This window comes from Peromyscus eremicus, chromosome 1 (genome assembly GCF_949786415.1).
Source record: "Peromyscus eremicus chromosome 1, PerEre_H2_v1, whole genome shotgun sequence".
NCBI lineage: Eukaryota > Metazoa > Chordata > Mammalia > Rodentia > Cricetidae > Peromyscus > Peromyscus eremicus.
The window spans coordinates 139,439,337-139,459,731 of record NC_081416.1 but is presented as its reverse complement, the minus strand read 5'-3'; the positions used below and the strand labels follow the sequence as shown (position 1 = coordinate 139,459,731).

At 49.5% G+C, this 20,395-nt stretch overlaps 11 non-coding genes across 11 annotated transcripts; all 11 read left to right on the top strand.

The window, feature by feature from the left end:
- The first annotated feature begins 428 nt into the window (after positions 1-428).
- On the top strand, positions 429-507 carry LOC131902921 (small nucleolar RNA SNORD115). Its single transcript, XR_009377190.1, has one exon. It is a non-coding gene; the product is annotated as a small nucleolar RNA SNORD115 (small nucleolar RNA).
- Positions 508-2,311: 1,804 nt separating this feature from the next.
- LOC131902920 (small nucleolar RNA SNORD115) lies at positions 2,312-2,390 on the top strand. The gene has a single exon (XR_009377189.1). It is a non-coding gene; the product is annotated as a small nucleolar RNA SNORD115 (small nucleolar RNA).
- A 1,824-nt stretch (positions 2,391-4,214) lies between these two features.
- On the top strand, positions 4,215-4,293 carry LOC131902919 (small nucleolar RNA SNORD115). Its single transcript, XR_009377188.1, has one exon. It is a non-coding gene; the product is annotated as a small nucleolar RNA SNORD115 (small nucleolar RNA).
- A 1,804-nt stretch (positions 4,294-6,097) lies between these two features.
- LOC131902918 (small nucleolar RNA SNORD115) lies at positions 6,098-6,176 on the top strand. The gene has a single exon (XR_009377187.1). It is a non-coding gene; the product is annotated as a small nucleolar RNA SNORD115 (small nucleolar RNA).
- A 1,804-nt stretch (positions 6,177-7,980) lies between these two features.
- LOC131902917 (small nucleolar RNA SNORD115) lies at positions 7,981-8,059 on the top strand. The gene has a single exon (XR_009377186.1). It is a non-coding gene; the product is annotated as a small nucleolar RNA SNORD115 (small nucleolar RNA).
- Positions 8,060-9,863: 1,804 nt separating this feature from the next.
- On the top strand, positions 9,864-9,942 carry LOC131902916 (small nucleolar RNA SNORD115). Its single transcript, XR_009377185.1, has one exon. It is a non-coding gene; the product is annotated as a small nucleolar RNA SNORD115 (small nucleolar RNA).
- Positions 9,943-11,766: 1,824 nt separating this feature from the next.
- LOC131902914 (small nucleolar RNA SNORD115) lies at positions 11,767-11,845 on the top strand. Its single transcript, XR_009377184.1, has one exon. It is a non-coding gene; the product is annotated as a small nucleolar RNA SNORD115 (small nucleolar RNA).
- Positions 11,846-13,665: 1,820 nt separating this feature from the next.
- On the top strand, positions 13,666-13,744 carry LOC131902913 (small nucleolar RNA SNORD115). Its single transcript, XR_009377183.1, has one exon. It is a non-coding gene; the product is annotated as a small nucleolar RNA SNORD115 (small nucleolar RNA).
- Positions 13,745-15,553: 1,809 nt separating this feature from the next.
- LOC131902912 (small nucleolar RNA SNORD115) lies at positions 15,554-15,632 on the top strand. Its single transcript, XR_009377182.1, has one exon. It is a non-coding gene; the product is annotated as a small nucleolar RNA SNORD115 (small nucleolar RNA).
- Positions 15,633-17,474: 1,842 nt separating this feature from the next.
- Positions 17,475-17,553, top strand: LOC131903029 (small nucleolar RNA SNORD115). Its single transcript, XR_009377291.1, has one exon. It is a non-coding gene; the product is annotated as a small nucleolar RNA SNORD115 (small nucleolar RNA).
- A 1,812-nt stretch (positions 17,554-19,365) lies between these two features.
- LOC131902911 (small nucleolar RNA SNORD115) lies at positions 19,366-19,444 on the top strand. Its single transcript, XR_009377181.1, has one exon. It is a non-coding gene; the product is annotated as a small nucleolar RNA SNORD115 (small nucleolar RNA).
- Positions 19,445-20,395: the final 951 nt, after the last annotated feature.

Here is a 20,395-nt window from a genome sequence, read left to right as displayed (position 1 = left end):
AAGTCTAAAAGTCAGAGCACGAGGAGAAAGGTGCCTTTGCTGAAAAACCCACATTAAAATTTGGACATGCAAGAAAGGAACCTATGCCTTACTGTGTGGCAGGACTCACCATTTGATTTTCCAAGGGCCCGAGATTTCCTAAACCTTGTCATGCTTTCAGACCATGGTCCCATCCCGCAGACCGAGCAGTGTCATCAGTGGCCCATCAAAAGAGTGCCCTGACATCCTCCCCTTTCTTCCTCCCAAAAAGGTTCCCTTAGGAAGAAGAGAACTCATTCTGCTGCTTCCCTTGAAGCAGAGTTCACCAGGCCCAGCTTTCCTTTGGGCCTAACCTTCTCACGGCCAAGTCCCTCTTCAGCAATGGCAGCCCTGGTAAGCAATGTTGTTTGTGTCCTAAACGCATGTGTCGCTGTGCTCTCCGGAAACCTGGGTCTATGATGACAAACCTATGTCACGAAGAGAGATGATGACATAAAAATCATGCTCAATAGGATTACGCTGAGGCCCAAGCTGCAGGGCAGGAGAGAAACAGGTGCCTCGTCTCCTTGTGGCTTCCTTGAGGCCCAATTCTCAGGCCCTGCTTCCCAAAGCCCTGTTTCCCCTCCTGGGGAATCCAAGCTATCCAGGTGCACATACCTAGGAGAGCCCTGAGGGCTCCATTCCAAAGCACCTGGTGTGACTCTCTAGCCTCATGCAAGGCTTTAGCACCCAACACGCTGCTCATGTCCCTGTCTCCTGTGCTGTCTTTCAGTGATCTGGGATGCCGTTTCACAGCCCGAAGCATCCTGGCACATTTCAGGTAATTGGAAATATCAACCCAAGGGCTGGGAATCTCTAAACATCGTGTGCCCTCGCCTTCTAAAGCCTCTGACACCCCAAGAACCTTTCCACCTTAGAAGCAAGGCCTCCAGGCTCTGGCCTGATGGTGGCAATCTTCTACCCTTCTGACCTGTGGGTGCAGAATGGCAATTCCAAATGTATACACTATCCTGGACAATTCCAAGGAAATTGGACAGGAGCCACTGATCAGGGACTGCAGCGCAATACCCATAGGTAGAGTCAGGAGGCCCAGACTTCTCTGGTTCATGGCACAGGGATAGAACAAATTACCCACCACTTGACTGTCCCGCCTAGTTGGATCCTAACACCTCCCATACAGATTAGGTCGGATATGCGGGGGAAGACCTTCAAAATCACACTGTGACACAAGGCATGAGATCCACATCCATCATGAAGGGGCTTTGAGGAGGGGCCATCTGGCACACACTAGAGCTCACGGTGAGCCCAGGCAACTTCTTGGGCATATCGGACTTAGGGACATCTCGAAGGACATCTACTGAAGGACAGGGCCCACAAAGCGTTCCCTACCCCTGTGCCTTACAGAGGCCACTCTATTGACCTCCCATCCATCAGGCCACTGGAGCCAAGGCAGGATTGTTTCTCTGGGCAGGCGTTCTCTTCCTGGCCGCAAGGCCAAGAGCCCTGATTGTTTTCAGACCCTCTCTACCGTAGGCATTCTCAACGAATGTCAGCTCCATGTATATCCTACAAAGCTCTAAAAACACACTTCTGTGACCACTGTGATTTGGAATTTCCCCAGGGGTGTAAAGGAGGCTAGTGACACAGGCTGGGGACCAGCAAATGATGCCCCTGGTACAATGGATTTTTTTATGGAGTGATTGATCTGTGGGTATCAGCCATTAGATACATATATACATATATTATTTATTTATTTATTTATTTATGCATTTGTATATATATATATGGTTCTCTACCGTGGCGAACTGATGAGAGTTCTCTGACTTGGTGGGGCCAAGGCAGGAATCACAAGGAAAAAAGATGTAATTAGCCCTGTATAGTGTCTTGACAATTGTCATCAGTCTAAGTCTAAAAGTCAGAGCACGAGGAGAAAGGTGCCTTTGCTGAAAAACCCACATTAAAATTTGGACATGCAAGAAAGGAACCTATGCCTTACTGTGTGGCAGGACTCACCATTTGATTTTCCAAGGGCCCGAGATTTCCTAAACCTTGTCATGCTTTCAGACCATGGTCCCATCCCGCAGACCGAGCAGTGTCATCAGTGGCCCATCAAAAGAGTGCCCTGACATCCTCCCCTTTCTTCCTCCCAAAAAGGTTCCCTTAGGAAGAAGAGAACTCATTCTGCTGCTTCCCTTGAAGCAGAGTTCACCAGGCCCAGCTTTCCTTTGGGCCTAACCTTCTCACGGCCAAGTCCCTCTTCAGCAATGGCAGCCCTGGTAAGCAATGTTGTTTGTGTCCTAAACGCATGTGTCGCTGTGCTCTCCGGAAACCTGGGTCTATGATGACAAACCTATGTCACGAAGAGAGATGATGACATAAAAATCATGCTCAATAGGATTACGCTGAGGCCCAAGCTGCAGGGCAGGAGAGAAACAGGTGCCTCGTCTCCTTGTGGCTTCCTTGAGGCCCAATTCTCAGGCCCTGCTTCCCAAAGCCCTGTTTCCCCTCCTGGGGAATCCAAGCTATCCAGGTGCACATACCTAGGAGAGCCCTGAGGGCTCCATTCCAAAGCACCTGGTGTGACTCTCTAGCCTCATGCAAGGCTTTAGCACCCAACACGCTGCTCATGTCCCTGTCTCCTGTGCTGTCTTTCAGTGACCTGGGATGCCGTTTCACAGCCCGAAGCATCCTGGCACATTTCAGGTAATTGGAAATATCAACCCAAGGGCTGGGAATCTCTAAACATCGTGTGCCCTCGCCTTCTAAAGCCTCTGACACCCCAAGAACCTTTCCACCTTAGAAGCAAGGCCTCCAGGCTCTGGCCTGATGGTGGCAATCTTCTACCCTTCTGACCTGTGGGTGCAGAATGGCAATTCCAAATGTATACACTATCCTGGACAATTCCAAGGAAATTGGACAGGAGCCACTGATCAGGGACTGCAGCGCAATACCCATAGGTAGAGTCAGGAGGCCCAGACTTTTCTGGTTCATGGCACAGGGATAGAACAAGTTACCCACCACTTGACTGTCCCGCCTAGTTGGATCCTAACACCTCCCATACAGATTAGGTAGGATATGCGGGGGAAGACCTTCAAAATCACACTGTGACACAAGGCATGAGATCCACATCCATCATGAAGGGGCTTTGAGGAGGGGCCATCTGGCACACACTAGAGCTCACGGTGAGCCCAGGCAACTTCTTGGGCATATCGGACTTAGGGACATCTCGAAGGACATCTACTGAAGGACAGGGCCCACAAAGCGTTCCCTACCCCTGTGCCTTACAGAGGCCACTCTATTGACCTCCCATCCATCAGGCCACTGGAGCCAAGGCAGGATTGTTTCTCTGGGCAGGCGTTCTCTTCCTGGCCGCAAGGCCAAGAGCCCTGATTGTTTTCAGACCCTCTCTACCGTAGGCATTCTCAACGAATGTCAGCTCCATGTATATCCTACAAAGCTCTAAAAACACACTTCTGTGACCACTGTGATTTGGAATTTCCCCAGGGGTGTAAAGGAGGCTAGTGACACAGGCTGGGGACCAGCAAATGATGCCCCTGGTACAATGGATTTTTTTATGGAGTGATTGATCTGTGGGTATCAGCCATTAGATACATATATACATATTTTATTTATTTATTTATTTATTCATTTATTTATTTATGCATTTGTGTATATATATATATATATATGGTTCTCTACCATGGAGAACTGATGAGAGTTCTCTGACTTGGTGGGGCCAAGGCAGGAATCACAAGGAAAAAAGATGTAATTAGCCCTGTATAGTGTCTTGACAATTGTCATCAGTCTAAGTCTAAAAGTCAGAGCACGAGGGGAAAGGTGCCTTTACTGAAAAACTCACATTAAAATTTGGACATGCAAGTATGGAACCTATGCCTTACTGTGTGGCAGGACTCACCATTTGATTTTAGAAGGACCCGAGATTTCCTAAACCTTGTCATGCTTTCAGACCATGGTCCCATCCCGCAGACCGAGCAGTGTCATCAGTGGCCCATCTCAAGAGTGCCCTGACATCCTCCCCTTTCTTCCTCCCGAAAAGGTTCCCTTAGGAAGAAGAGAACTCATTCTGCTGCTTCCCTTGAAGCAGAGTTCACCAGGCCCAGCTGTCCTTTGGTCCTAACCTTCTCACTGCCAAGACCCTCTTCAGCAATGGCAGCCCTGGTAAGCAATGTTGTTTGTGTCCTAAACGCATGTGTCGCTGTGCTCTCCGGAAACCTGGGTCTATGATGACAAACCTATGTCACGAAGAGAGATGATGACATAAAAATCATGCTCAATAGGATTACGCTGAGGCCCAAGCTGCAGGGCAGGAGAGAAACAGGTGCCTCGTCTCCTTGTGGCTTCCTTGAGGCCCAATTCTCAGGCCCTGCTTCCCAAAGCCCTGTTTCCCCTCCTGGGGAATCCAAGCTATCCAGGTGCACATACCTAGGAGAGCCCTGAGGGCTCCATTCCAAAGCACCTGGTGTGACTCTCTAGCCTCATGCAAGGCTTTAGCACCCAACACGCTGCTCATGTCCCTGTCTCCTGTGCTGTCTTTCAGTGACCTGGGATGCCGTTTCACAGCCCGAAGCATCCTGGCACATTTCAGGTAATTGGAAATATCAACCCAAGGGCTGGGAATCTCTAAACATCGTGTGCCCTCGCCTTCTAAAGCCTCTGACACCCCAAGAACCTTTCCACCTTAGAAGCAAGGCCTCCAGGCTCTGGCCTGATGGTGGCAATCTTCTACCCTTCTCACCTGTGGGTGCAGAATGGCAATTCCAAATGTATACACTATCCTGGACAATTCCAAGGAAATTGGACAGGAGCCACTGATCAGGGACTGCAGCGCAATACCCATAGGTAGAGTCAGGAGGCCCAGACTTTTCTGGTTCATGGCACAGGGATAGAACAAGTTACCCACCACTTGACTGTCCCGCCTAGTTGGATCCTAACACCTCCCATACAGATTAGGTAGGATATGCGGGGGAAGACCTTCAAAATCACACTGTGACACAAGGCATGAGATCCACATCCATCATGAAGGGGCTTTGAGGAGGGGCCATCTGGCACACACTAGAGCTCACGGTGAGCCCAGGCAACTTCTTGGGCATATCGGACTTAGGGACATCTCGAAGGACATCTACTGAAGGACAGGGCCCACAAAGCGTTCCCTACCCCTGTGCCTTACAGAGGCCACTCTATTGACCTCCCATCCATCAGGCCACTGGAGCCAAGGCAGGATTGTTTCTCTGGGCAGGCGTTCTCTTCCTGGCCGCAAGGCCAAGAGCCCTGATTGTTTTCAGACCCTCTCTACCGTAGGCATTCTCAACGAATGTCAGCTCCATGTATATCCTACAAAGCTCTAAAAACACACTTCTGTGACCACTGTGATTTGGAATTTCCCCAGGGGTGTAAAGGAGGCTAGTGACACAGGCTGGGGACCAGCAAATGATGCCCCTGGTACAATGGATTTTTTTATGGAGTGATTGATCTGTGGGTATCAGCCATTAGATACATATATACATATTTTATTTATTTATTTATTTATTTATGCATTTGTATATATATATATGGTTCTCTACCGTGGCGAACTGATGAGAGTTCTCTGACTTGGTGGGGCCAAGGCAGGAATCACAAGGAAAAAAGATGTAATTAGCCCTGTATAGTGTCTTGACAATTGTCATCAGTCTAAGTCTAAAAGTCAGAGCACGAGGGGAAAGGTGCCTTTGCTGAAAAACCCACATTAAAATTTGGACATGCAAGTATGGAACCTATGCCTTACTGTGTGGCAGGACTCACCATTTGATTTTCCAAGGGCCCGAGATTTCCTAAACCTTGTCATGCTTTCAGACCATGTTCCCATCCCGCAGACCGAGCAGTGTCATCAGTGGCCCATCTCAAGAGTGCCCTGACAACCTCCCCTTTCTTCCTCCCGAAAAGGTTCCCTTAGGAAGAAGAGAACTCATTCTGCTGCTTCCCTTGAAGCAGAGTTCACCAGGCCCAGCTGTCCTTTGGGCCTAACCTTCTCACTGCCAAGACCCTCTTCAGCAATGGCAGCCCTGGTAAGCAATGTTGTTTGTGTCCTAAACGCATGTGTCGCTGTGCTCTCCAGAAACCTGGGTCTATGATGACAAACCTATGTCACGAAGAGAGATGATGACATAAAAATCATGCTCAATAGGATTACGCTGAGGCCCAAGCTGCAGGGCAGGAGAGAAACAGGTGCCTCGTCTCCTTGTGGCTTCCTTGAGGCCCAATTCTCAGGCCCTGCTTCCCAAAGCCCTGTTTCCCCTCCTGGGGAATCCAAGCTATCCAGGTGCACATACCTAGGAGAGCCCTGAGGGCTCCATTCCAAAGCACCTGGTGTGACTCTCTAGCCTCATGCAAGGCTTTAGCGCCCAACACGCTGCTCATGTCCCTGTCTCCTGTGCTGTCTTTCAGTGACCTGGGATGCCGTTTCACAGCCCGAAGCATCCTGGCACATTTCAGGTAATTGGAAATATCAACCCAAGGGCTGGGAATCTCTAAACATCGTGTGCCCTCGCCTTCTAAAGCCTCTGACACCCCAAGAACCTTTCCACCTTAGAAGCAAGGCCTCCAGGCTCTGGCCTGATGGTGGCAATCTTCTACCCTTCTGACCTATGGGTGCAGAATGGCAATTCCAAATGTATACACTGTCCTGGACAATTCCAAGGAAATTGGACAGGAGCCACTGATCAGGGACTGCAGCGCAATACCCATAGGTAGAGTCAGGAGGCCCAGACTTTTCTGGTTCATGGCACAGGGATAGAACAAGTTACCCACCACTTGACTGTCCCGCCTAGTTGGATCCTAACACCTCCCATACAGATTAGGTCGGATATGCGGGGGAAGACCTTCAAAATCACACTGTGACACAAGGCATGAGATCCACATCCATCATGAAGGGGCTTTGAGGAGGGGCCATCTGGCACACACTAGAGCTCACGGTGAGCCGAGGCAACTTCTTGGGCATATCGGACTTAGGGACATCTCGAAGGACATCTACTGAAGGACAGGGCCCACAAAGCGTTCCCTACCCCTGTGCCTTACAGAGGCCACTCTATTGACCTCCCATCCATCAGGCCACTGGAGCCAAGGCAGGATTGTTTCTCGGGGCAGGCATTCTCTTCCTGGCCGCAAGGCCAAGAGCCCTGATTGTTTTCAGACCCTCTCTACCGTAGGCATTCTCAACGAATGTCAGCTCCATGTATATCCTACAAAGCTCTAAAAACACACTTCTGTGACCACTGTGATTTGGAATTTCCCCAGGGGTGTAAAGGAGGCTAGTGACACAGGCTGGGGACCAGCAAATGACGCCCCTGGTACAATGGATTTTTTTATGGAGTGATTGATCTGTGGGTATCAGCCATTAGATACATATATACATATATTATTTATTTATTTATTTATTTATGCATTTGTATATATATATATGGTTCTCTACCGTGGCGAACTGATGAGAGTTCTCTGACTTGGTGGGGCCAAGGCAGGAATCACAAGGAAAAAAGATGTAATTAGCCCTGTATAGTGTCTTGACAATTGTCATCAGTCTAAGTCTAAAAGTCAGAGCACGAGGAGAAAGGTGCCTTTGCTGAAAAACCCACATTAAAATTTGGACATGCAAGAAAGGAACCTATGCCTTACTGTGTGGCAGGACTCACCATTTGATTTTCCAAGGGCCCGAGATTTCCTAAACCTTGTCATGCTTTCAGACCATGGTCCCATCCCGCAGACCGAGCAGTGTCATCAGTGGCCCATCAAAAGAGTGCCCTGACATCCTCCCCTTTCTTCCTCCCAAAAAGGTTCCCTTAGGAAGAAGAGAACTCATTCTGCTGCTTCCCTTGAAGCAGAGTTCACCAGGCCCAGCTTTCCTTTGGGCCTAACCTTCTCACGGCCAAGTCCCTCTTCAGCAATGGCAGCCCTGGTAAGCAATGTTGTTTGTGTCCTAAACGCATGTGTCGCTGTGCTCTCCGGAAACCTGGGTCTATGATGACAAACCTATGTCACGAAGAGAGATGATGACATAAAAATCATGCTCAATAGGATTACGCTGAGGCCCAAGCTGCAGGGCAGGAGAGAAACAGGTGCCTCGTCTCCTTGTGGCTTCCTTGAGGCCCAATTCTCAGGCCCTGCTTCCCAAAGCCCTGTTTCCCCTCCTGGGGAATCCAAGCTATCCAGGTGCACATACCTAGGAGAGCCCTGAGGGCTCCATTCCAAAGCACCTGGTGTGACTCTCTAGCCTCATGCAAGGCTTTAGCACCCAACACGCTGCTCATGTCCCTGTCTCCTGTGCTGTCTTTCAGTGATCTGGGATGCCGTTTCACAGCCCGAAGCATCCTGGCACATTTCAGGTAATTGGAAATATCAACCCAAGGGCTGGGAATCTCTAAACATCGTGTGCCCTCGCCTTCTAAAGCCTCTGACACCCCAAGAACCTTTCCACCTTAGAAGCAAGGCCTCCAGGCTCTGGCCTGATGGTGGCAATCTTCTACCCTTCTGACCTGTGGGTGCAGAATGGCAATTCCAAATGTATACACTATCCTGGACAATTCCAAGGAAATTGGACAGGAGCCACTGATCAGGGACTGCAGCGCAATACCCATAGGTAGAGTCAGGAGGCCCAGACTTCTCTGGTTCATGGCACAGGGATAGAACAAGTTACCCACCACTTGACTGTCCCGCCTAGTTGGATCCTAACACCTCCCATACAGATTAGGTCGGATATGCGGGGGAAGACCTTCAAAATCACACTGTGACACAAGGCATGAGATCCACATCCATCATGAAGGGGCTTTGAGGAGGGGCCATCTGGCACACACTAGAGCTCACGGTGAGCCCAGGCAACTTCTTGGGCATATCGGACTTAGGGACATCTCGAAGGACATCTACTGAAGGACAGGGCCCACAAAGCGTTCCCTACCCCTGTGCCTTACAGAGGCCACTCTATTGACCTCCCATCCATCAGGCCACTGGAGCCAAGGCAGGATTGTTTCTCTGGGCAGGCGTTCTCTTCCTGGCCGCAAGGCCAAGAGCCCTGATTGTTTTCAGACCCTCTCTACCGTAGGCATTCTCAACGAATGTCAGCTCCATGTATATCCTACAAAGCTCTAAAAACACACTTCTGTGACCACTGTGATTTGGAATTTCCCCAGGGGTGTAAAGGAGGCTAGTGACACAGGCTGGGGACCAGCAAATGATGCCCCTGGTACAATGGATTTTTTTATGGAGTGATTGATCTGTGGGTATCAGCCATTAGATACATATATACATATATTATTTATTTATTTATTTATTTATGCATTTGTATATATATATATGGTTCTCTACCGTGGCGAACTGATGAGAGTTCTCTGACTTGGTGGGGCCAAGGCAGGAATCACAAGGAAAAAAGATGTAATTAGCCCTGTATAGTGTCTTGACAATTGTCATCAGTCTAAGTCTAAAAGTCAGAGCACGAGGAGAAAGGTGCCTTTGCTGAAAAACCCACATTAAAATTTGGACATGCAAGAAAGGAACCTATGCCTTACTGTGTGGCAGGACTCACCATTTGATTTTCCAAGGGCCCGAGATTTCCTAAACCTTGTCATGCTTTCAGACCATGGTCCCATCCCGCAGACCGAGCAGTGTCATCAGTGGCCCATCAAAAGAGTGCCCTGACATCCTCCCCTTTCTTCCTCCCAAAAAGGTTCCCTTAGGAAGAAGAGAACTCATTCTGCTGCTTCCCTTGAAGCAGAGTTCACCAGGCCCAGCTTTCCTTTGGGCCTAACCTTCTCACGGCCAAGTCCCTCTTCAGCAATGGCAGCCCTGGTAAGCAATGTTGTTTGTGTCCTAAACGCATGTGTCGCTGTGCTCTCCGGAAACCTGGGTCTATGATGACAAACCTATGTCACGAAGAGAGATGATGACATAAAAATCATGCTCAATAGGATTACGCTGAGGCCCAAGCTGCAGGGCAGGAGAGAAACAGGTGCCTCGTCTCCTTGTGGCTTCCTTGAGGCCCAATTCTCAGGCCCTGCTTCCCAAAGCCCTGTTTCTCCTCCTGGGGAATCCAAGCTATCCAGGTGCACATACCTAGGAGAGCCCTGAGGGCTCCATTCCAAAGCACCTGGTGTGACTCTCTAGCCTCATGCAAGGCTTTAGCACCCAACACGCTGCTCATGTCCCTGTCTCCTGTGCTGTCTTTCAGTGACCTGGGATGCCGTTTCACAGCCCGAAGCATCCTGGCACATTTCAGGTAATTGGAAATATCAACCCAAGGGCTGGGAATCTCTAAACATCGTGTGCCCTCGCCTTCTAAAGCCTCTGACACCCCAAGAACCTTTCCACCTTAGAAGCAAGGCCTCCAGGCTCTGGCCTGATGGTGGCAATCTTCTACCCTTCTGACCTGTGGGTGCAGAATGGCAATTCCAAATGTATACACTATCCTGGACAATTCCAAGGAAATTGGACAGGAGCCACTGATCAGGGACTGCAGCGCAATACCCATAGGTAGAGTCAGGAGGCCCAGACTTTTCTGGTTCATGGCACAGGGATAGAACAAGTTACCCACCACTTGACTGTCCCGCCTAGTTGGATCCTAACACCTCCCATACAGATTAGGTAGGATATGCGGGGGAAGACCTTCAAAATCACACTGTGACACAAGGCATGAGATCCACATCCATCATGAAGGGGCTTTGAGGAGGGGCCATCTGGCACACACTAGAGCTCACGGTGAGCCCAGGCAACTTCTTGGGCATATCGGACTTAGGGACATCTCGAAGGACATCTACTGAAGGACAGGGCCCACAAAGCGTTCCCTACCCCTGTGCCTTACAGAGGCCACTCTATTGACCTCCCATCCATCAGGCCACTGGAGCCAAGGCAGGATTGTTTCTCTGGGCAGGCGTTCTCTTCCTGGCCGCAAGGCCAAGAGCCCTGATTGTTTTCAGACCCTCTCTACCGTAGGCATTCTCAACGAATGTCAGCTCCATGTATATCCTACAAAGCTCTAAAAACACACTTCTGTGACCACTGTGATTTGGAATTTCCCCAGGGGTGTAAAGGAGGCTAGTGACACAGGCTGGGGACCAGCAAATGATGCCCCTGGTACAATGGATTTTTTTATGGAGTGATTGATCTGTGGGTATCAGCCATTAGATACATATATACATATTTTATTTATTTATTTATTTATTCATTTATTTATTTATGCATTTGTGTATATATATATATATATATGGTTCTCTACCATGGAGAACTGATGAGAGTTCTCTGACTTGGTGGGGCCAAGGCAGGAATCACAAGGAAAAAAGATGTAATTAGCCCTGTATAGTGTCTTGACAATTGTCATCAGTCTAAGTCTAAAAGTCAGAGCACGAGGGGAAAGGTGCCTTTACTGAAAAACTCACATTAAAATTTGGACATGCAAGTATGGAACCTATGCCTTACTGTGTGGCAGGACTCACCATTTGATTTTAGAAGGACCCGAGATTTCCTAAACCTTGTCATGCTTTCAGACCATGGTCCCATCCCGCAGACCGAGCAGTGTCATCAGTGGCCCATCTCAAGAGTGCCCTGACATCCTCCCCTTTCTTCCTCCCGAAAAGGTTCCCTTAGGAAGAAGAGAACTCATTCTGCTGCTTCCCTTGAAGCAGAGTTCACCAGGCCCAGCTGTCCTTTGGTCCTAACCTTCTCACTGCCAAGACCCTCTTCAGCAATGGCAGCCCTGGTAAGCAATGTTGTTTGTGTCCTAAACGCATGTGTCGCTGTGCTCTCCGGAAACCTGGGTCTATGATGACAAACCTATGTCACGAAGAGAGATGATGACATAAAAATCATGCTCAATAGGATTACGCTGAGGCCCAAGCTGCAGGGCAGGAGAGAAACAGGTGCCTCGTCTCCTTGTGGCTTCCTTGAGGCCCAATTCTCAGGCCCTGCTTCCCAAAGCCCTGTTTCCCCTCCTGGGGAATCCAAGCTATCCAGGTGCACATACCTAGGAGAGCCCTGAGGGCTCCATTCCAAAGCACCTGGTGTGACTCTCTAGCCTCATGCAAGGCTTTAGCGCCCAACACGCTGCTCATGTCCCTGTGTCCTGTGCTGTCTTTCAGTGACCTGGGATGCCGTTTCCCAGCCCGAAGCATCCTGGCACATTTCAGGTAATTGGAAATATCAACCCAAGGCCTGGGAATCTCTAAACATCGTGTGCCCTCGCCTTCTAAAGCCTCTGACACCCCAAGAACCTTTCCACCTTAGAAGCAAGGCCTCCAGGCTCTGGCCTGATGGAGGCAATCTTCTATCCTTCTGACCTGTGGGTGCAGAATGGCAATTCCAAATGTATACACTGTCCTGGACAATTCCAAGGAATTTGGACAGGAGCCACTGATCAGGGACTGCAGCGCAATACAAATAGGTAGAGTCAGGAGGCCCAGACTTTTCTGGTTCATGGCACAGGGATAGAACAAGTTACCCTCCACTTGACTGTCCCGCCTAGTTGGATCCTAGCACCTCCCATACAGACTAGGTCGGATGGGCGGGGGAAGACCTTCAAGGTCACACTGTGACACAAGGCATGAGACCCACATCCATCATGAAGGGGCTTTGAGGAAGGGCCATCTGGCACACCCTAGAGCTCACGGTGGGCCGAGGCAACTTCTTGGGCATATCGGACTTAGGGACATCTCGAAGGACATCTACTGAAGGACAGGGCCCACAAAGCGTTCCCTACCCCTGTGCCTTACAGAGGCCACTCTATTGACCTCCCTTCCATCAGGCCACTGGAGCCAAGGCAGGATTGTTTTTCGGGGCAGGCATTCTCTTCCTGGCCGCAAGGCCAAGAGCCCTGATTGTTTTCAGACCCTCTCTACCGTAGGCATTCTCAACGAATGTCAGCTCCATGTATATCCTACAAAGCTCTAAAAACACACTTCTGTGACCACTGTGATTTGGAATTTCCCCAGGGGTGTAAAGGAGGCTAGTGACACAGGCTGGGGACCAGCAAATGATGCCCCTGGTACAATGGATTTTTTTATGGAGTGATTGATCTGTGGGTATCAGCCATTAGATACATATATACATATATTATTTATTTATTTATTTATTTATTTATGCATTTGTATATATATATATATATATATATATGGTTCTCTACCATGGAGAACTGATGAGAGTTCTCTGACTTGGTGGGGCCAAGGCAGGAATCACAAGGAAAAAAGATGTAATTAGCCCTGTATAGTGTCTTGACAATTGTCATCAGTCTAAGTCTAAAAGTCAGAGCACGAGGGGAAAGGTGCCTTTACTGAAAAACTCACATTAAAATTTGGGCATGCAAGACAGGAAACTATGCCTTACTGTGTGGCAGGACTCACCATTTGATTTTCCAAGGGCCCGAGATTTCCTAAACCTTGTCATGCATTCAGACCATGGTCCCATCCCGCAGACCGAGCAGTGTCATCAGTGGCCCATCTCAAGAGGGCCCTGACATCCTCCCCTTTCTTCCTCCCGAAAAGGTTCCCTTAGGAAGAAGAGAACTCATTCTGCTGCTTCCCTTGAAGCAGAGTTCACCAGGCCCAGCTGTCCTTTGGGCCTAACCTTCTCACGGCCAAGTCCCTCTTCATCAATGGCAGCCCTGGTAAGCAATGTTGTTTGTGTCCTAAACGCATGTGTCGCTGTGCTCTCCGGAAACCTGGGTCTATGATGACAAACCTATGTCACGAAGAGAGATGATGACATAAAAATCATGCTCAATAGGATTACGCTGAGGCCCAAGCTGCAGGGCAGGAGAGAAACAGGTGCCTCATCTCCTTGTGGCTTCCTTGAGGCCCAATTCTCAGGCCCTGCTTCCCAAAGCCCTGTTTCCCCTCCTGGGGAATCCAAGCTATCCAGGTGCACATACCTAGGAGAGCCCTGAGGGCTCCATTCCAAAGCACCTGGTGTGACTCTCTAGCCTCATGCAAGGCTTTAGCGCCCAACACGCTGCTCATGTCCCTGTCTCCTGTGCTGTCTTTCAGTGACCTGGGATGCCGTTTCACAGCCCGAAGCATCCTGGCACATTTCAGGTAATTGGAAATATCAACCCAAGGGCTGGGAATCTCTAAACATCGTGTGCCCTCGCCTTCTAAAGCCTCTGACACCCCAAGAACCTTTCCACCTTAGAAGCAAGGCCTCCAGGCTCTGGCCTGATGGAGGCAATCTTCTACCCTTCTGACCTATGGGAGCAGAATGGCAATTCCAAGTGTATTCACTGTCCTGGACAATTCCAAGGAATTTGGACAGGAGCCACTGATCAGGGACTGCAGCGCAATACCCATAGGTAGAGTCAGGAGGCCCAGACTTTTCTGGTTCATGGCACAGGGATAGAACAAGTTACCCTCCACTTGACTGTCCCGCCTAGTTGGATCCTAGCACCTCCCATACAGACTAGGTCGGATGGGCGGGGGAAGACCTTCAAGGTCACACTGTGACACAAGGCATGAGACCCACATCCATCATGAAGGGGCTTTGAGGAAGGGCCACCTGGCACACCCTAGAGCTCACGGTGGGCCGAGGCAACTTCTTGGGCATATCGGACTTAGGGACATCTCGAAGGACATCTACTAAAGGACAGGGCCCACAAAGCGTTCCCTACCCATGTGCCTTACAGAGGCCACTCTATTGACCTCCCTTCCATCAGGCCACTGGAGCCAAGGCAGGATTGTTTTTCGGGGCAGGCATTCTCTTCCTGGCCGCAAGGCCAAGAGCCCTGATTGTTTTCAGACCCTCTCTACCGTAGGCATTCTCAACGAATGTCAGCTCCACGTATATCCTACAAAGCTCTAAAAACACACTACTGTGACCACTGTGATTTGGAATTTCCCCAGGGGTGTAAAGGAGGCTAGTGACACAGGCTGGGGACCTGCAAATGACGCCCCTGGTACAATGGATTTTTTTATGGAGTGATTGATCTGTGGGTATCAGCCATTAGATACATATATACATATATTATTTATTTATTTATTTATTTATGCATTTGTATATATATATATATATATGGTTCTCTACCATGGAGAACTGATGAGAGTTCTCTGACTTGGTGGGGCCAAGGCAGGAATCACAAGGAAAATGATGTAATTAGCCCTGTATAGTGTCTTGACAATTGTCATCAGTCTAAGTCTAAAAGTCAGAGCACGAGGGGAAAGGTGCCTTTACTGAAAAACTCATATTAAAATTTGGACATGCAAGACAGGAAACTATGCCTTACTGTGTGGCAGGACTCACCATTTGATTTTCCAAGGGCCCAAGATTTCCTAAACCTTGTCATGCGTTCAGACCATGGTCCCATCCCGCAGACCGAGCAGTGTCATCAGTGGCCCATCTCAAGAGTGCCCTGACATCCTCCCCTTTCTTCCTCCCGAAAAGGTTCCCTTAGGAAGAAGAGAACTCATTCTGCTGCTTCCCTTGAAGCAGAGTTCACCAGGCCCAGCTGTCCTTTGGGCCTAACCTTCTCACGGCCAAGGCCCTCTTCAGCAATGGCAGCCCTGGTAAGCAATGTTGTTTGTGTCCTAAACGCATGTGTCGCTGTGCTCTCCAGAAACCTGGGTCTATGATGACAAACCTATGTCACGAAGAGAGATGATGACATAAAAATCATGCTCAATAGGATTACGCTGAGGCCCAAGCTGCAGGGCAGGAGAGAAACAGGTGCCTCGTCTCCTTGTGGCTTCCTTGAGTCCCAATTCTCAGGCCCTGTTTCCCAAAGCCCTGTTTCCCCTCCTGGGGAATCCAAGCTATCCAGGTGCACATACCTAGGAGAGCCCTGAGGGCTCCATTCCAAAGCACCTGGTGTGACAATCTAGCCTCATGCAAGGCTTTAGCGCCCAACACGCTGCTCATGTCCCTGTCTCCTGTGCTGTCTTTCAGTGACCTGGGATGCCGTTTCACAGCCCGAAGCATCCTGGCACATTTCAGGTAATTGGAAATATCAACCCAAGGCCTGGTAATCTCTAAACATCGTGTGCCCTCGCCTTCTAAAGCCTCTGACACCCCAAGAACCTTTCCACCTTAGAAGCAAGGCCTCCAGGCTCTGGCCTGATGGAGGCAATCTTCTATCCTTCTGACCTGTGGGTGCAGAATGGCAATTCCAAATGTATACACTGTCCTGGACAATTCCAAGGAATTTGGACAGGAGCCACTGATCAGGGACTGCAGCGCAATACAAATAGGTAGAGTCAGGAGGCCCAGACTTTTCTGGTTCATGGCACAGGGATAGAACAAGTTACCCTCCACTTGACTGTCCCGCCTAGTTGGATCCTAGCACCTCCCATACAGACTAGGTCGGATGGGCGGGGGAAGTCCTTCAAGGTCACACTGTGACACAAGGCATGAGACCCACATCCATCATGAAGGGGCTTTGAGGAAGGGCCATCTGGCACACCCTAGAGCTCACAGTGGGCCGAGGCAACTTCTTGGGCATATCGGACTTAGGGACATCTCGAAGGACATCTACTGAAGGACAGGGCCCACAAAGCGTTCCCTACCCCTGTGCCTTACAGAGGCCACTCTATTGACCTCCCTTCCATCAGGCCACTGGAGCCAAGGCAGGATTGTTTTTCGGGGCAGGCATTCTCTTCCTGGCCAAAAGGCCAAGAGCCCTGATTGTTTTCAGACCCTCTCTACCGTAGGCATTCTCAACGAATGTCAGCTCCATGTATATCCTACAAAGCTCTAAAAACACACTTCTGTGACCACTGTGATTTGGAATTTCCCCAGGGGTGTAAAGGAGGCTAGTGACACAGGCTGGGGACCAGCAAATGACGCCCCTGGTACAATGGATTTTTTTATGGAGTGATTGATCTGTGGGTATCAGCCATTAGATACATATATACATATATTATTTATTTATTTATTTATTTATGCATTTGTATATATATATATATATATATATATATATATATATATATATATATATATATGGTTCTCTACCATGGAGAACTGATGAGAGTTCTCTGACTTGGTGGGGCCAAGGCAGGAATCACAAGGAAAAAAGATGTAATTAGCCCTGTATAGTGTCTTGACAATTGTCATCAGTCTAAGTCTAAAAGTCAGAGCACAAGGGGAAAGGTGCCTTTACTGAAAAACTCACATTAAAATTTGGACATGCAAGACAGGAAACTATGCCTTACTGTGTGGCAGGACTCACCATTTGATTTTCCAAGGACCCAAGATTTCCTAAACCTTGTCATGCGTTCAGACCATGGTCCCATCCCGCAGACCGAGCAGTGTCATCAGTGGCCCATCTCAAGAGGGCCCTGACATCCTCCCCTTTCTTCCTCCCGAAAAGGTTCCCTTAGGAAGAAGAGAACTCATTCTGCTGCTTCCCTTGAAGCAGAGTTCACCAGGCCCAGCTGTCCTTTGGGCCTAACCTTCTCACGGCCAAGGCCCTCTTCAGCAATGGCAGCCCTGGTAAGCAATGTTGTTTGTGTCCTAAACGCATGTGTCGCTGTGCTCTCCGGAAACCTGGGTCTGTGATGACAAACCTATGTCACGAAGAGAGATGATGACATAAAAATCAGGCTCAATAGGATTACGCTGAGGCCCAAGCTGCAGGGCAGGAGAGAAACAGGTGCCTCATCTACTTGTGGCTTCCTTGAGGCCCAATTCTCAGGCCCTGCTTCCCAAAGCCCTGTTTCCCCTCCTGGGGAATCCAAGCTATCCAGGTGCACATACCTAGGAGAGCCCTGAGGGCTCCATTCCAAAGCACCTGGTGTGACTCTCTAGCCTCATGCAAGGCTTTAGCGCCCAACACGCTGCTCATGTCCCTATCTCCTGTGCTGTCTTTCAGTGACCTGGGATGCCGTTTCACAGCCCGAAGCATCCTGGCACATTTCAGTTAATTGGAAATATCAACCCAAGGGCTGGGAATCTCTAAACATCGTGTGCCCTCACCTTCTAAAGCCTCTGACACCCCAAGAACCTTTCCACCTTAGAAGCAAGGCCTCCAGGCTCTGGCCTGATGGAGGCAATCTTCTACCCTTCGGACCTATGGGAGCAGAATGGCAATTCCAAGTGTATTCACTGTCCTGGACAATTCCAAGGAATTTGGACAGGAGCCACTGATCAGGGTCTGCAGCGCAATACCCATAGGTAGTGTCAGGAGGCCCAGACTTTTCTGGTTCATGGCACAGGGATAGAACAAGTTACCCTCCACTTGACTGTCCCGCCTAGTTGGATCCTAGCACCTCCCATACAGACTAGGTCGGATGGGCGGAAGAAGACCTTCAAGGTCACACTGTGACACAAGGCATGAGACCCACATCCATCATGAAGGGGCTTTGAGGAAGGGCCACCTGGCACACCCTAGAGCTCACGGTGGGCCGAGGCAACTTCTTGGGCATATCGGACTTAGGGACATCTCGAAGGACATCTACTGAAGGACAGGGCCCACAAAGCGTTCCCTACCCCTGTGCCTTACAGAGGCCACTCTATTGACCTCCCTTCCATCAGGCCACTGGAGCCAAGGCAGGATTGTTTTTCGGGGCAGGCATTCTCTTCCTGGCCGCAAGGCCAAGAGCCCTGATTGTTTTCAGACCCTCTCTACCGTAGGCATTCTCAACGAATGTCAGCTCCATGTATATCCTACAAAGCTCTAAAAACACACTTCTGTGACCACTGTGATTTGGAATTTCCCCAGGGGTGTAAAGGAGGCTAGTGACACAGGCTGGGGACCAGCAAATGACGCCCCTGGTACAATGGATTTTTTTATGGAGTGATTGATCTGTGGGTATCAGCCATTAGATACATATATACATATATTATTTATTTATTTATTTATTTATTTATTTATGCATTTGTATATATATATATGGTTCTCTACCATGGAGAACTGATGAGAGTTCTCTGACTTGGTGGGGCCAAGGCAGGAATCACAAGGAAAAAAGATGTAATTAGCCCTGTATAGTGTCTTGACAATTGTCATCAGTCTAAGTCTAAAAGTCAGAGCACGAGGAGAAAGGTGCCTTTGCTGAAAAACTCACATTAAACTTTGGACATGCAAGAAAGGAACCTATGCCTTACTGTGTGGCAGGACTCACCATTTGATTTTCCAAGGGCCCGAGATTTCCTAAACCTTGTCATGCTTTCAGACCATGGTCCCATCCCGCAGACCGAGCAGTGTCATCAGTGGCCCATCAAAAGAGTGCCCTGACATCCTCCCCTTTCTTCCTCCCAAAAAGGTTTCCTTAGGAAGAAGAGAACTCATTCTGCTGCTTCCCTTGAAGCAGAGTTCACCAGGCCCAGCTTTCCTTTGGGCCTAACCTTCTCACGGCCAAGTCCCTCTTCAGCAATGGCAGCCCTGGTAAGCAATGTTGTTTGTGTCCTAAACGCATGTGTCGCTGTGCTCTCCGGAAAACTGGGTCTATGATGACAAACCTATGTCACGAAGAGAGATGATGACATAAAAATCATGCTCAATAGGATTACGCTGAGGCCCGAGCTGCAGGGCAGGAGAGAAACAGGTGCCTCGTCTCCTTGTGGCTTCCTTGAGGCCCAATTCTCAGGCCCTGCTTCCCAAAGCCCTGTTTCCCTTCCTGGGGAATCCAAGCTATCCAGGTGCACATACCTAGGAGAGCCCTGAGGGCTCCATTCCAAAGCACCTGGTGTGACTCTCTAGCCTCATGCAAGGCTTTAGCGCCCAACACGCTGCTCATGTCCCTGTCTCCTGTGCTGTCTTTCAGTGACCTGGGATGCCGTTTCACAGCCCGAAGCATCCTGGCACATTTCAGGTAATTGGAAATATCAACCCAAGGGCTGGGAATCTCTAAACATCGTGTGCCCTCGCCTTCTAAAGCCTCTGACACCCCAAGAACCTTTCCACCTTAGAAGCAAGGCCTCCAGGCTCTGGCCTGATGGAGGCAATCTTCTATCCTTCTGACCTGTGGGTGCAGAATGGCAATTCCAAATGTATACACTGTCCTGGACAATTCCAAGGAATTTGGACAGGAGCCACTGATCAGGGACTGCAGCGCAATACAAATAGGTAGAGTCAGGAGGCCCAGACTTTTCTGGTTCATGGCACAGGGATAGAACAAGTTACCCTCCACTTGACTGTCCCGCCTAGTTGGATCCTAGCACCTACCATACAGACTAGGTCGGATTGGCGGGGGAAGACCTTCAAGGTCACACTGTGACACAAGGCATGAGACCCACATCCATCATGAAGGGGCTTTGAGGAAGGGCCATCTGGCACACCCTAGAGTTCACGGTGGGCCGAGGCAACTTCTTGGGCATATCGGACTTAGGGACATCTCGAAGGACATCTACTGAAGGACAGGGCCCACAAAGCGTTCCCTACCCCTGTGCCTTACAGAGGCCACTCTATTGACCTCCCTTCCATCAGGCCACTGGAGCCAAGGCAGGATTGTTTTTCGGGGCAGGCATTCTC